General features: G+C 39.4%; 1 protein-coding gene across 8 annotated transcripts in view; it reads left to right on the top strand.

Moving 5' to 3' along the window:
* The window catches only part of plcb4a (phospholipase C, beta 4a), a 540,859-nt gene that overhangs the window by 68,446 nt on the left and 459,608 nt on the right, over nucleotides 1-12,805 (top strand). For all 8 annotated transcript variants that reach the window (XM_073051319.1, XM_073051318.1, XM_073051315.1 and 5 more), the window contains exon 3: nucleotides 3,016-3,177. The gene's annotated coding sequence lies outside the window, so the exon portion shown is untranslated. The remainder of the gene's footprint in view (nucleotides 1-3,015; nucleotides 3,178-12,805) is intronic.

Here is a 12,805-nt window from a genome sequence, read left to right as displayed (position 1 = left end):
TCTGGCTCTTTTGTCAGTGTCAAAGGTTCATGTCATTGTGAGTATGATGGACTGTTCTGTGAAGAGGAGGAGGAAATATTTTTTGATGTAACTTTGGCAAGCTTGCTATCACTACCACTACTTTCAGAAGAAAGATTTCAGATCTTGCAACATCAGGCTCGCTCCAGTCACATCTTGATATTCTTCTCCAGCAAAACTTAAAAAAAATTTCTACGGTGGTGCTGCCTACCTAAAATATGGAGGAATGCAAGAGTTAATGAATTTGTGGAACAAGGATAATTGGGGGGCACACAGGACGATACCACTATTACAGCATTAGCGACCTCGGTTCAATTCTGCCACTGACTGTAAGGAGTTGGTGTGTTCTCCCTGTGACTGTGTGGGTGTCCTATGGGTGGTCTGGTGTCCTCACATTTCCCAAAGACACGGGTTAGTAGGGTAATTGGGCAGTGTGGTCATCTTACCATGCCATATCTGTAAATGAATAAAATGTTCTTTAACAGGCAGGAGTCTTTTCTCATTCCCTTTGGTTTTTTTTGTTTAATTTTTATTCAATATTTGTTTCTTTTTCTGTCACTGACTTCCTGACTATCATTCCTTTTTACTTGGAAAGCTTTCATATTTTATCTTAGTGCTGTCCACTTCAATTAATGTTAGACATTCGGCTGAAAGTGTCCTCCTCACTGAGTCCTTTTCTTCTGCTACAATCTGCTCTGTCCTACTCCCCTTGAGGTATCTGAGTGATTTCAGAGGCGTAATTTATTTGAAAAGGTGATCTCAAGTCTTCATCAAACAATAAAACTGATTACACTTAAGGTTTCAGAAGAAATTTCATTCTCTGCCTTCTAGTTCTGGACTAGTCTCACTCAGATGGCTAAGTCAAGGCAAACCTGCTGTAACCTTAGCCTGAATTTGTGGTTTTAAACTTATTACCACAAAGAGGAAGCCAACTTGGTCTATCAGGTCCATGCTGGCAATCATCCATCTTATTTACTCCCATTTGTGCATCAGCACTTTTTCTTTATCCACTAAGCTACGTGTGTTGGCGTATGGCCTAGTGGATAAGGCATCGGTCTAGTGATCTGAAGGTCACTGGTTCAAGCCCTAGCTGAGGCAGCGTGTTGTGTCCTTGAGCAAGGCACTTAACAACGCATTGCTCTGCGACGACACCGGTGCGAAGCTGCTTTGGTCCTAGTGCCCTTCCCTTGGACAACATCGGTGGCATGGAGAGGGGAAGGCTTGCAGCTTGGACAACTGCCGGTCTCCCATACAACCCTGCCCAGGCCTGCGCCCTGGACACCTTCCAAGGTGCAAATCCATGGTCTCATGAGACCAACAGATGCCTATTATTATTAAAACTACAATAATCTACAACCTACTTAAATTTCGTTGTGATATGTGGAGATATTGGAGCACATAGAAGACATGGGTAGACTTGGGGGGGGGGGGGGGGAATGTGCATTATTGAGTCAGGATTCAGCCTGGGTCCGTGGAGCTGTGGGTCATATTTTCCCATGGGTTGGACCCATGTATCTATTTTCTGTCTGTCCCTATTGTATTTTGTGTTGTCTGTTTATTATGGGTAGTTGTCCCTTGGGTTGGGGCCTGGGAGACAAAGAGTTTAGTTGTATATTCATGCTTTGTCTTTAGTTCAGTTTAGTTTGGGTATAGCCAGGTAATGGGGGGGGATTGCTTTTTTTTTTGTTGACTGCTTAAATACTGTTAATATTTAAGAACACTTTAAATATACTAATACTGTTTATCTCATAGCATTGCCAGTTTTAATCCAATTTGGTGTTCACTTGTTTCAAGATTGTTCGTTTAGCTAGTTCCTTAATAAAGGATTGAACGTACATTCTTTGATTTTACAAATTCAGTATTGTGGATAGTGTGCCATACAGTTTCAGTGCTTAGTCTCTGAGAAGCTTTGGATTGTTTTCAAATAACTGTTACACTATTAACTACTCTTTATTAACGTTCCTTTATATTACGGCTCCCCACCTTGAAGGAAATATGATCTCACAACTGACCCCTCGTTTGGGGAGCTATCATCAACTGCAGTTGACACTTGTTTTCATTTGGAGACCCTACACTGAATGAAGGGCACAGTTTTCATTTGCGTCATAGAGACCCCTATATGCACTTGTTCCATTTGTTAAGATTGATAGAATGGTGTGCATTTGTTTATGTTTAATATTCTCTGGACTTGGATTTGAAATTTTGTCTGGGATATATGGGATTCTGAGCCTTTGGGATCATGACCATATCTACAGTGTGATAAATTGTGAGGCTGACACAGACAACAGCAACTTCTCATTCCCTCTTTAGGCCTGGATTTCTTTTTCTTTTGTGACCACCTTGTGGAGAATATTTGTGTATTAATTTGTTTGGACCTTTAACTGCATCCTTACAAATTGGATGTTATTCTTTAATGTCAACTTTAATTAGTCTCCCAAGATACCGACATGTTGTAAAACTATCTTGGTTCTTTCAAAGTCAGCTTTTTGGGATTTGTGATGTTATTCAGTTGTTCCACCCTCTTTTGAATCATGTTATCATTTCATAAGAACACAAGAAAATGTGTTATGACATCTAACCCTTCCAGCTTTTTGCTATTCAATATGATTATGATTGATTTGTCCAAGGTTTCAGTTCCTCTTGTGTGCCATTTCTCTCCAGCCCTAAATCCCCAATTCCTGGTGAGCTGTGGTTAAATAGCTGTACATGGCTGAGATGCACTGTTCAGAGCAAATTCCCCTTGCATGTAGTAATCAGTTTGTTTACTTAAAATGGACTGCACAAACTTTCTTATACATATTGATGCTGTTCATTTTGTTAGGAAAATTACCTAACTGAAACATGTTATGAATATTGCAGTTGTTTTTTATTGATACAATGTATTAGCCTTGCTACTGTGCATTGAATGCAAAATCTGCTTTCTTCTTTCCCCACTCTGCATCAGAGTCACACTATTTTTCTTCATCCTAACATGTTCTTTTTTTCCTCTTTGTGCAGTGGCCTCTCATGATGACCAAGCAGCCTAATTAGAACACAGGAGACCCGAAAGCAGCATCTTGTGGACGAACGTCTTGACCGAACAGGAACAGCCAGTTCAAGAAGTAACAACTGACAAGTCAGCTAACGCAGGATCGGAAGAGTGAGAGGGGATAGCTTCAGGTGAGGTGGTGCAAAGGGGAGTAGGTAAATGAAGGAAGGTGTATTTTTTTGTATGAGTTGTGCTACATAAAGAACATATAACTCTGATGCATGGATGCATAGATACAAAAGATTCCATGGTGTAATTTCAAGATTGAAGTTCTCAGTGCTCTTGGGAAGATGCATCCATAGTTTTGGCACTTAACAAAAAAAAAAATCGCAACCTTGGGCTGAGCACTGATGCCAACAAGGTCTCCGTTCTAATTCTTCTAGATCTAAGTGCTGCCTTTGACACAATTGTCCACAACGTTCTCCTAAGTCACCTTGAGAACTGGATTGGCCTCTCTGGTAGCAGCCTTCATTGATTTTGTTCATATGTCTTGGAGAGAAAATTTTGCATCTGTTTTGGAGACTATTTTTGTAAGAGGTAAAATGTACCTTTTGCAGTTGCTCAGGGAAGCTGTCTTATTTCCCTACTCTTCTCCTTTTTCATTCTTCTTATAGGAGACATCATTAGAGAACATAAACTTTATTTTCAGTTATGTGGATGACACATGATTGAGCCTGATGATGATAACACTTTATCTTCTCTGACATCTAGTATGGCTGCAGTGAACAGATAGATGAGCAAGAATTTCCAAAACTAAATCAAGATAAAACTAAGATCAAAGCCAAAAGAGATAAAACTCTTGATAAACTTGGGAACTTGGTTCCCCTTGTAAAATCAGAAGTAACAATCCTGGGTGTTAGCCTTGATTCAGGTTTAAGTTTTAGATCCCACAGAAGAAAATTAACCAGAGTGGCATCCTACACTTAAGAAATATTGCAAAGTTAGGTGTATAAGATGATGAGAGGCATTGATCATGTGGATAGCCAGGGTTTTTTCCCCAGGGCTGAAATGGTTATCATGAGGGGGCATAGTTTTAAGGTGCTTGGAAATGGATATCGAGGGGATGTCAGGGGTGAGTTTTTCACACATAGAGTGGTGGGTGTGTGGAATCCACTGCCAGCAGTGGTGGTGGAGGTGAGTACAATAGGATCTTTTAAGAACCTCTTAGATAGTACAGGGAGCTTAGAAAAATAGAGGGTTATGCGCTAGGGAAATTCTAGGCAGTTTCTAGAGTAGGTTACATGGTTGGCACAACATTGTGGGCTGAAGGGCCTGTAATGAGCTGTAAATTTCTATGTTCTATGTCTGTTTCTGTCACGTAATGATATTCAAAAACTAATTCTCACCTTTGTATCGAATAGACTAGATTAATGCAATGCACTTTTTACTGGTCTTCCAAAACAATCCATTGACAGACTTAAACTCATTCAGAGCTCTGCTGCTAGATTCTTAGCTAAAACCAGGACGAGAGAGCATATGACCCTGCGATTTCAGTCTATGAAGCCAATGTAAAAGCATCCTTCAAGAGGATGAACTCACAGAAAGAATCCAGCCCAGACATGTTACCTGCCCGAGTACCAAAGACCTGTGCTGATCAACTGGCTGGAGTGTTCACTGAGGTCATTAGTCTGAGGTACCCACATGCTTCAGGCAGATTTCAATTATACTGGTGCCTAAGAAGAACATGGTAACCTGCCTCAATAACTATCATCCAGTAGCACTCACATCCACAGTGATGAAGTGCTTTGAGAGTTTGGTGGTGAAGCATATCGATTTCTGCCTGAGAAGTAACTTGGATCCACTCCAATTTATCTACTGGCACAACAGGTCTGCTGCAAATGCCATTTCATTGGCTCTTCACTCAACCCTGAAAAGTCTGGGCAGCAACAATGCAAACAACACGATGCTCTTTATTGAATACAGCTCAATATTCAATACCATCATCCCCTCAAAACTAATCAGTAAGCTTCAAGACCTTGACCTCAGTACCTCTGTGGATTTGGATTGATTTCCTCATTTGTAGACTCGAGTCTGTTTGGATCAGCAACAGCATCTCTTCCACAAATCTCCATCAGCATAGTTGTACTACAAGGCTATGTGCTTAGCCCCCTGCTCTACTTGCTTTACACTTATGACTGTGTGGCTCAGCATAGCTCCGATGCCATATTGAAGTTTGCTTATGACACCACTGTCATAGGCTGAATCAAAGGGGATAATGAATTAGCTTGTAGGAGGGTGTTTGAGAATCTGGCTGAGTGGTGCCACAAACACAACCTCTTATTCAATGTCAGCAAGACCAAGGAGCTGCCTATGGACTTCAGGAAGAGGAAACCAGAGGTCCATGAGGTCATTGAGGGATCAGAGGTGGAGAGGGTCAGCAGCTTTAAATTCCTTGGTGTTATTTCAGGTGACCTGTCCTGGGCCCAGCATGCAAGTGCAATTACGAAGAAAGTTCTACTTTCTTAGAACTTTTGGCGAAGATCCGGCATGGCATCTAAAACTTTGACAAACTTCTATTGATGTGTGGTGGAAAGTATATTGACTGGCTGCGTTACAGCCTGGTATAGAAACACCAATGCCTTTGAATGGAAAATCCTACAAATCATAGTGGATTTGGCCCAGTCCATCAAGGGTAAAGCCCTCCTACCATTGCATGCATCTACACAGGAGAGCAACTCCCGCCACCCAAGTCCTGCTCTTCTTGCTGCTGCCATTAGGAAGAAGGTAAAGAAGTCTCAGGACCCATACCACTAGGTTCAGGAACAGTAATTAATCCTCAACCATCAGGCTCTTCAACCTGGAGGGATTCATTTGCCCCATCATTTGAACTCTCCCACAATCAATGGATTCACTTTCAAGCACTCTTCATCACATGATCGTGATGTTTATTGCTTATTCAATTATTATTACTATTCCTTTTTTGTTCCTTGATTTGCACAGTTCGCTGTCTTTGTCGACTGGTTGTTCAGCCTGTCGATGCAGACTTTCTTTGACTTTATTATGGTCATTGGATTTATTGCGTATGCCTGCAAGCAAATGAATCTCAGGATTGTATATGGTGATGTATAGGTATGTCAAAGTATATACATGTCATAATGTACAACCTTGAGATTCTTTTTCTGTGGGCGTACTTAACAAATCTGTAGAACAGTAACAGATAGTGAGATAGTGTTCTGGAACTTTGAATACCACTCCCGTCCTAACTGCTGTGCATCGGCGTCCTGCATCTTTTTAAAATGGATTTTACACTTCCCTTGTTTTTAAAGCTCTCGGTGGTCTGGGACTGGTGCACAGCACAGAATCACTTTCATTTTATAATCCTGTAGAGCTCTCAGGTCTTCTTCCACCGGTCTCTTACATTTAAACAATCATCCTCAGAAAATCACCTTCTTTGAACTATGCTCCTAAAATGTGGAACTTCAATATCTAAACCTATAAAGAAAGCCGACTGGGTTTACACTATTAAATGTCAGCTCAAAACCGTGCTTTTAACTAACATCTATTTGTCTTTTATTTTCATGTTTGCACTTTATCCCATTGTAAAACAATTTGAACTACATTTGTATGAAAAGTGCTCTATAAATAAGTTAATTATTTTATTATTCACAGCTCAAGGTATTTTAAACCTGAGGTTTGGTCATAGCTAAGTGCGCTCATTTTTCAATTGCTAGGAACTTTTGAACTATTCTAGTGGTGTTTAGTACTGTGGCTTTCTGGAGATGTACATAAATATTGCTGTGTGGTCTAATTATTTAATGTCATTGTGTAGTGACTTAGGGATGATACCAGCTGTACATATTACTATTAGGACAATGTATTTCCTGTTCATGTTCCATAGTCTTTCAATTTTAATTCAGCATAAGTCTGGTGTTTTTCACTTAGTGATTTTTATGTGTTATGTCTGTTTGGAATGGCTATATCTATTAAGTAAGTTGTTCTTGTTTGGTGGTGTTTACTTTTCGGAATTGCATATACTTGTGTGGAGTGCTGAATCCTGAAGGTTGATGAAAATATATCCTTGGTTTTATCTGACTGTTGTGTAATTTTTTTTAATATCTGTTAATTCTCTTCCTCCTCCTGTCCTAGACAGTGTTAACCTAAGGGCATTCAAGTATACATGGTGTTTTCTAAAATTTGTTATTATTAAAAAGTTCTTACTTTTCTTGTAAGTTTTCCAGATTTATTTTGGTCCTAGATATAATGCCAAAAGAATACATTGGTATTGGTATATTTTTACTATAGAGCTCTGGTTGGCAGATTTTCTTAAGTCTTAATTTTCTTAAGTAAATTCTGTCGAATGTTTCCCCTTTATTGCACTGTGCTCTATTTTCTTTGCTTGTTGATATCCTGGATTGTTGTATTTTTCATACTTATCTATTGATTGTATTGTATCCTGCTGCTGTGTTTTATATTCTACCAGTTGTATTGCACCTTTCTTTATGTTTAATGTTCTGCACTTGTCCAAAGTTCATGTTTGAAAATAGTTCTACTATTTGATTTAAAAGCTCTAGCTTTACTGATGGAGTGTATAATTTCAAATTGTCTGTGTATAGAAGGTGTGTCAGTGTATAATTCACTTGAATCCTAAACATGAGAAAATCTGCAGATGCTGGAAGTGCAAGCAACACACACAAAATGCTGGAGGAACTCAGCAGGTCAGGCAGTATCTATGGAAAAGTGTAAACTGTTGACATTTTGGGCTGAGACCCTTCTTCAGGACTCACTGACGTTTTGGGCCAAGTCCCTTCTTCAGGTCTGCTGAAGGGTCTTGACCTGAAACATCAACTGTTTACTCTTTTCTGTAGATGCTGCCTGACCTGCTGAGTCCCTCCAGCATTTTGTGCGTGTTACTTGTATTTCGTTTGGTTGCCTCTGATTCAATACTCTATTTTTGTCTGATTCAGTAAATTAGAGAGCAGGTTTAAAGCTAGACGAAACCCTTGTGGGCTTAGAGTCCCCCTAAAAATGTCTTGGTGTACTTTGGTAATGGTGGTTGTTCTATTATTATTATTATTATCATCATTATTACTGTTGGTCTTTTGTTTGCTGTTGCTGTTTTTGGGACTTCGATGAGCACTGGCTAATAGTCAAATCTCCCAGCACAATAAGTAACTATTTTGAAAATCCAATCCATTGATTATAAAACACTTCAGACAGGATGCTCTGATGCCATATCATGGTGTAGCGTGGCATTATACTTTAAAATTAACATTCAAATTGAATCTGGTCCTGTCCTGTGGACTAGCCAAGAAATGTAAAAAATATGTTCCTCAAATTAAGGAATATTTTATGTCTTATTTGCCCAAAATTCCAATCATTAATTCTCATAAGATTATTAGAAGATTTTTGTGCGTGAGAGTCCCAATCTACTGAAATTATTTCGCTTCTACTCTATTATGCTGCAAAGGAGCGTCGTGGTTTTTCTGTATGATGCCTGCCAGCAAGAAATGCCTAATTTTACATTATCCCAAGTGTAGTAGAATAATGAACCTTACACTTAAATCATTCAAGTCCATTGGGTGTATAGCTTTGGCACTGTTAGTCAAGTAGCCCCTTAACCAATCATTGCTAAGCAATTAAGCATTACTAATATAGAAGAGCATTAGCGGCTGTCCGTGTATCAACAGCTGCTAGTCTGTGTGTAAAGTAAAATAGTTTACATGTGATTTCCTCAGATAAACTTGAGCAGGTCGATGAGAGTAAGCAGTTCAAGTGATTTGGTGCTGACTAGATGGGCTGAATGGCCTGTTTCAGCGCTGTACATTTCTGTGATTGAGTCAAAAACATGTTGAGTTCAAATGTAACTGCGGCATAGGATCAATCAAATGGCTTCTGAGCCAGAATTTGTATCTATGTCAAGATTGTATCATACGTGGGCAAGTAACACATTTAGAGTGCATTGCATAGCATTCATTCAGAGATGTTTATGTTTATTGGATCCTGTTTATGTTTATTGGATAAAGGGCTTTCAGATTCACTGAGTCAATGCATGAATATCAAGGCCTGTTTCTATCATGATTTTCTGTCCAAAGTCCTAAAGTTGCAAAAGTAACTAAAAATGTTTTCTCCTTCTGAACTGTAAAATTTTAGATACTTGTTGTTTATGGAATGAAGGTGTTATTCGCTTGCAATGCGGCAAAGCTGCTAGAATTTACTTGCGAGCATTCCTGTTTGGCTGCTGAAACTTTGGGAAATACTGACAGAAGCTTAATTTCCACTCACAGCTTGCCAAATGTTAGTTGGGAGGACTTGAGGCAATTCTCAGTCAGCGGTACTGTGTATTATTTCCAAATAAGTATAGAGCTCACTTCCATTTTCTGGCTCTTCAATCCATCCAGGTTAGCTATGCTCCACCAGTATAAATTACATAGTTGCTTCTGCAGATATAGTTCAAACATATCAGAAGGCAGGAAATAGCATGAAGAATCTGCAATTATTAAGCAATTTCCTCCCAACAACTTCAGTGATTTTTCTCTGCTTCATTTAAGCATCATTTCTATCCTCTTTTGTTTTTTTCTCTGCCCTCTGCAACATGTCACCTGTGAATGTACCAATTTCATTTAGCACTTTATGGATCATGCTTTAGATTCTTTTTCTGTGATGAAGAACCTATCTACATTGGTCGGTTATCATCTCAGCCAGGTTAATAACTCATCGGGGTGACTGATAAGTTCGTGGGCTAAGGTAGAAGGAGATGAGTCATTAACTTCAAACTTTCTGCATAATCACTCAAAGAGTTGACCTGCATGTGCATGTAACAACAGCTGTATAACTCATCCCCTTCTACCTCAGGCCACAAACTTATCAATCACCCATCTGTGGACACTTTCTGGAGGTCCAAGATCCGTATGCTCCACGACTGCTGGAGTAAGTGTGTAAATGTAGGAGGGGACTATTTTGAAAAATGAATGTGCTAGGTTTCTAAAATTGACTCCTTCTACCTTCGGCCACGAACTTATCAGTTACCCCTCGTAATGTGAAAAGCAGAGGTCCCAACACTGGCCCCTGCAGAACACCACTAGTCACCAGCAGTCAAGCAGAAAAGGCCCCTTTTATTCTCACTCTGCCTCCTGCCAGTCAGCGAATCTTCTATCCATATTAATCTTTCCTGTCATACTATGGGCTGTTATCTTGTTAAGCAGCCTTGTGTGCATCACCTTGTCAAATGCCTTCTGAAAATCCAAGTATAAGACATCCATTGACTCTCCTTTGTCTATCCTGCTTGTTATTTTCTTAAAAGAATTCCAACAGATTTGTCAGGCAAGATTTCCCTTTAAGGAAACTATGCTGACTTTGGCCTGTTTTGTCATTCAAAGGTTCATTTATTATTGAAATATACGACACTAAAATTCTTCTCCCGATAGCCATGAAATCAAGAAAGAACAGAAAAGCAGCATGATCATCAACCCCAAATCCCAACTCCCTGCACAAAAAAACAAAAAGGGACCATGGCATATCAATCCCCAAATCTCTCCTTCCATCCTACTCCGCACAAAAAAAAAGATCGGGCAAGAAACACAGAATTAAAAAAAATTATAGAACTGAAAGAAAAGTCTATAGTCCAAGTCCCCATCCAAGATGTGGAAAATCTGGGCAGCACTCTCCGGGCAGTGCGGCAGGCACTCCGCTCTCCAGCTCAGAGCGATCAAAAGACGGGCAGCTGGCACTCGCCCTCGGCACTCGCTTCAACGCTTCAATCTCACTTGTGGCTTTAATCAATGTTATGGAGTCAGACATCGGCTTGCACCGCGTCCCGCAGCCTGGCCGCTACAAGATTTGCGCACGCTGGCTCAGTCTCACGGAATGTTCTTGGAAACTGCAGAGTGCTGGAACACCCATACGACCTCCGAACTTGCGCTTCTCGCCTCGATGTTTCGGTCTCCCTCATTGCTTTAATCGACGACAATTGAAGTTTTTACCATGGGCACTCGAGTACCCAAAACCTCATTCTTACTAATAGACTCCAACATTTTCCCAACCACTGAACTGGCTGATAATTATGGTCATTCTCACTGTGGTTTTCTGTTTGGTGTCTTCTACGGGTTTGGAAATTGTGATTTTAAAGAAGAGTAAATCGTCCAGATGCACTTCAAACAACAGTATTAGTCTTTGTAGGAAATCATGTTATATTTCTACTTTGAATAAATACATTTCATTTACTTTCTGTCCTGAAGACAGCTATACATTATACCCATTACATTAACATATTAAAAACTAGAGCTGGAAGATGCAATAAATATAGGAGTGGTTTTATTACATCTCGCAAATTGGATGTAGGAATCTTCTGTAGTACATTGCAAAGAGCTCCAGGTCATGATGTGAAATGTTTGCACAAGTCTAGTAGTAAATGGCTAGCTTGATAAATGGGATTTTGCTGTTTCTGCAGAATATTGCATATGCATTAGTTATGTCTAGCCTCGGCATTCTGAAGCAGTTTTTTTCCAATTCAATCGGGCATATTATTTTTCATTAAGGAAGATGGCAATGGTGAACATTGACTCATCCTTTTTAATGGAGAATGATTCATTAATTTCCATTATTGCATTCACTAGATTGCTGACTTGGACTGTACCTCTTGGATAAACTAAAAGAATTGCCCACACATTGACTGTTTTTGTCGGCTTGACTAAAATCGAATGAAACCTTGCAATCTTTAATAAACATAGTATTTGTGTGTTCTCTCTTGAGTGATTCTTTTTGACATTGCATTGTGCTGTAAACTGCTGAGAAACTGTAGCTTTAGGCGTTCTGATTAATTTTCAGTTCTCCAAGGTAATAAATGTAAGTGCTAAACCAATGTGAAGAAACAGTTGTAATAACAAAATTCACAGTACCGGAATCCCCTTGTTCATGAAATGAATGCTCTAAACTGCACTGAGCATGTACTTGTCCAGAACAGGAAGATGCATTTATCTTATTATTTCTACCACCTTCTGCTTACAGAAACAGCAAATAACACACCGTGCAGAACTATCCCCCTAAATATTTTATATCATTCTTCCTCATTTATTTTCATCAGTCTCACTTATCTTTAAGAACCAATAAATGTTGTAAACATTTAATTTCTCTCGCATGACTTGCATGTTCAATCTCTGAAAGCTTCAAGTGGTAATTTGCCACCAGTTGCCTTACATCATGGATCAACATATGAAATGCATTTTCACCCTGTTAATGGACTACCAGGCAGCACTGGGAATGCAGTGTTAGTCTGAAGTATTAATCGCTTTATAAGCTGTCACTATTCATGCATAATGGAAATGGAGAAAAATAAATATGCTGCAGTTTAAAATTGTGTATTTATTTAAACCGTTATCATCAAGGGAACATTGCAATTCGCAGCCCAGTAAGGAGCCATTTTACATTTTCATATCTGTACCAGTCTGTTACAAAAACAGTACTAGACTCATCCTGGTAGTCCTGTTCACACAGTTTTGCTGGATATCGTTTTCTTGTCAAGCTATTTCAATTACTTACTGTCAAGGAGATGGACAGGTCAGAAAAGCCTTGGGTGCATAATATCTCAATTGATTATTATGTTGGATGTAGAGGCAATATTATTGATGATCCTTCCTGTCACAGTAGAGGTGCTGTACAGCCAGTGTTCATGCATCTCGTTTTTATAGCGATAGATGAATCTATTACATGTGCAGGAATTCTAGCTAATGACAAATTCATTCTTCACCGATGGTTATAAAAGTTGAGCGTGTGGCAACACTGGCTACGAAAAACTTGCTGAACAAGTAAAAGTTTTCTGAATGA

This window comes from Hemitrygon akajei, chromosome 7 (genome assembly GCF_048418815.1).
Source record: "Hemitrygon akajei chromosome 7, sHemAka1.3, whole genome shotgun sequence".
NCBI lineage: Eukaryota > Metazoa > Chordata > Chondrichthyes > Myliobatiformes > Dasyatidae > Hemitrygon > Hemitrygon akajei.
Note: the sequence above shows the minus strand (reverse complement) of the source record. Positions and strands in the feature narration are given on the sequence as shown.